This window comes from Cavia porcellus, unplaced genomic scaffold (assembly GCF_034190915.1).
Source record: "Cavia porcellus strain 051 isolate PalLab524CR breed Dunkin Hartley unplaced genomic scaffold, mCavPor4.1 scaffold_2, whole genome shotgun sequence".
Classification (NCBI taxonomy): Eukaryota; Metazoa; Chordata; class Mammalia; order Rodentia; family Caviidae; genus Cavia; species Cavia porcellus.
In genome coordinates, this window is record NW_026947485.1 from 71830835 (window position 1) to 71834585 (window position 3751).

The window sequence follows — 3751 nt, forward strand, 5'->3', positions numbered from 1 at the left end:
TCTGGAAATCTCCAGGTCCGTGATGAATTATGACTCACCATCCTCTTGGGTAAAAGAGATTTAGAATAGGGAACAACCATGGACCAGAAGGGATGAGAAACATACTTAATACATGTCCCAGGAGGAGTTAAGTAAGTAGAATGTAATTACCTGTCTTGGAACTGGGCCAGAATGCCAGAAATGAATGAATTATTAGTTTTTTTTTAATCTAAGGTGATGATAGTATCATCCTGTCCATTCTGTTTGAGGGAGAATTGAGGTTATTTTGATTGCCCATTTTCATCAAGTGTATTTCTTACAATATTATTCACGAAAGTGTTTTACTATCAAATTTCTCAAACAACGTCCAAGCTAGATGCTTTCAGCCAAACCTGTGTCTGTCGCTCTCTCTTGCACATCATCTGTGCACATCTTTGTGCTTGCTTGGAACTCCTGACCTTGCTCTTTCATGCTGTGCCACAGCCTGGGTAAGTGATGATCAAGAAAGTCATGCCCTCTTGGTGGGACTTCAGAGACAACAAATGACATGGAACCCTTCTCTGTGTTCACCCAATTTCTCTCCTTCCCTCAATTCCAACTTGGATGTATTTCAGCTTTTCCAAGCTCTGCTGAGTCTCATTGCTCCCTTTCCCAGTTTGCTCAGTTGAACAACTTCAAGGACTTGCAAGGTCCAGTATGATGGGAAGGCCAGTTACAACCAAACTGCATTCAACCCAAGCACTGTGTATCTTAAGGAAAAAGGAAGTGGGCTTCACAGTGCTTAAATTCAGATATATAAAACAAAGCATATATTCGGTAATAAAAGTGTTATCTCTGCTTTTGAGCTGTTACTTTTCTTAATTCAGTAGCTGGAATCTTGTTTCTTCCAAGTTTAGTCAACATCAGATTAAAAATCAAGCTTCATTTGAGATTTGCTCTTTGTCGTTGCCCTTCAGTTTGGCATGAGCTTGGAGAAGGGCTGAGTGCCATTTTGCTGTGTCTGGGAAGGTTAGGCACTGTGGTCCTGGAGACAAGCCTGTACTGCCTGGTCCTGAGACCAGTCACCCTGCCCAGTGCTGCAGCTTTGTGCTTATGGAGTGTTCTGTGGATCTCAAAAGAGAGAAGATGCCAGTGGTGCATCCTATATCTACCTCCTAATTCTCTTTTGCTTTGTTCCACAACACTTAGCATTTGATGTCAACATTTAGGAACTAGGGGCCTTTGTTCTCTGTTTTCTTTCTGAACTTTATCTTTTGCAACCCAAGTGAAGGTAATAAAGGAGAAAGAAAGAAGATAATCTAGTTAATATCTCAAAATATCATTTTTACAAAGAAGCAAATTCTCCTAGTGCTTATATTTTAAAGTAAAATATAACACTAAACTTGGTAGTGATGCTTCATTTTAGTTAAAGCATTTCATAGTATGGAACTCCTGGTATTCTTGCAAGAACCAGTGTGATGGGGTGGGTAGCTGAAGTTCCCTCATCTATCTATGCTGGTGACAGTGACTCTGCTCAGAAATCCAAGTTTTCCAAAGTTACAAATGGAAATGAGAATGGTTCCTTTTAATAAGAGAAAGGGTAGACCTAGAGACAAAATTAACACTGTGGGTGGTGATCCAACTCGATGATAGCTTATTTCAAACAGAAGTCAGAAGTTAGTCAAGTGATGAAGAAATGTCATATCTACCGTCATGTAGATACTTAACATAATTAAGTAAAAGTTTATGAGATTGTTCTCACCAGCCAGGAAAAGAGGGGAAAAACCCGATAGCTTCAGTGCACAGGTTTATGTTCACCTGTGTGTTTGTATCTCCCAGATTTTGTCAGCAGTGCTGGTGGGTTTCAATTCCTTTTGCTTCTCAAATGGTACATTTGAACTTGGATTTTCTTTCTAGAAAGGTTTTTCAGAATATTCTAAAATCATTCTGCTAAACACCAATTTTTCCAGATGCTAACAGGTTAAGTACTAGGTAGCAGAAGCTGACCATCAATGACTAAACAGGAAAAGGAAGCTATGCCAACTGAAGGTTTGATGGAAAATTTGTAGTACAGCTGAGAAAGTAGGCAGGAATAAAAGGAGAAGCATGGCCAGAATCACACCCCAGATGATGCCTTGAGGACTGTCTGATGGGACACCTAACATTTCCTTTGTGGTGCCGTTAGTAATGATTCTGAAACTAGAGCTTCCAACATGCTATCTGGGCAAATCTGTTGCTCTAGCTTCTCTGCTGCTATTTCCAGAGTCAAAACCCCAGGAAGGCATGTCTAACTTGTCCGGTCTAGAGGCACTGATCCCATGAAGTGGGACAGGTCTTGTGACCTGCAGTGAGAGGTGGATATTGCCTCCCAGTTAGACTCATGCCCCTAGAAAGTCTCCAAACATAAGAAAATGCTTCAGGTGATTGGAAGCATGATAAATGACAACAAGATGTTACATAAGAAAAGGTTCCACGCTCATTAATTTTGGGGAATGTCAGGTTTCCTTACCAGAAATCTTTTTAATGTAATTGTATGCACCAAGAACTCCAGGAAGGAGTGTAGGATTCCCTTCTGTCTTTATCATCCTTGAGGAGGTTCTATAGAAGACATTGTGTGAGTCACTAATTCAAAGCAACATACCATTTTCTCACACTTAGTCTCAACAGACCAGTCTATGGACACATGCTATGTGCCTAAATATAAGAACAGAAATGTCAGTTTTAGAAACTTTAAGGTTATACTGTGGCCTCACATTTAGCTTGTATTTCCTCGCTATGGTAAGGTTACTATTCTACATGGACAGTTCATACTCAGGGCTTTCTTTTCTTGGGCATCGTCCTCCAGACATAATCAGCCACACAGTTTTCTGACACATTGTCTGACTTGCTTGAACAAGACAGTGCAGTTTTAGAAAATGTCTAAGAGAGTAACTAACTTATGACTATGAGATCCCACGTGTAATAGACATGAAATCTGCCAAGATTTAAATTCTCTGATAACACAAAACAAATGTCCTGCTTATTTTTATAGCACTGTATTGTAAGAACAGACAATTCAACATAAAAATGAGAAGTTGACCTTTAAGCTTTCTTCAGCATTGAAAATTTCTATATAGATTCATAGATGATGCCTAAACTTTAGGTCAAGTCATATTTTATTTCAGACTCACTAAGCTGAAGATTATGTCTTCACATGTGAACTCAATGTCAGGCTCTCTCATCAGTAGAGGTAAATACAAGCGTGTGCTCAAATTAATCAAACTGAAGGGTCAGTTTTTAAAAGAACTCCATTATATAATGTTCCTTTTTCCAAACCTCCCTACTTACTACTTTCTTATTATCCTTGTAGATGCATAAAGTGCAAATCTAACACCATGGGACAGAGTTCATTCATTCAAAAATAGTCATTTTGAGTTGAATATGTTCTTAGCTGTGTGCTAGGTGTGCCAGATGAAATGGTGAGTGAGACCTGTTTCATGCCTTTAAGCAACCTACACTTAAGCTGTGGACTTATTTATCTATTAAAAGAATTTGAATTATAGCATATTGCATACTTTGTGCTGTGATCTCAACATAAAGGAGTGAATATGAAATTAAAAGGTGTTTTTCTTTCAAACATAGAATCAGAGGACTCTGCCTGTAAGCAAAATATTTCTGTTGGTGGAATCATGCATGTGATCAGAGCCCAAAGAAAAATCTGGAACCCTCTGAGTAGATGATGGGACACATTCTCTGAGGATATTTTTCCTTTTCACATCAGGAATCCATAGTTCTCTACTCTCACGGATGTGGA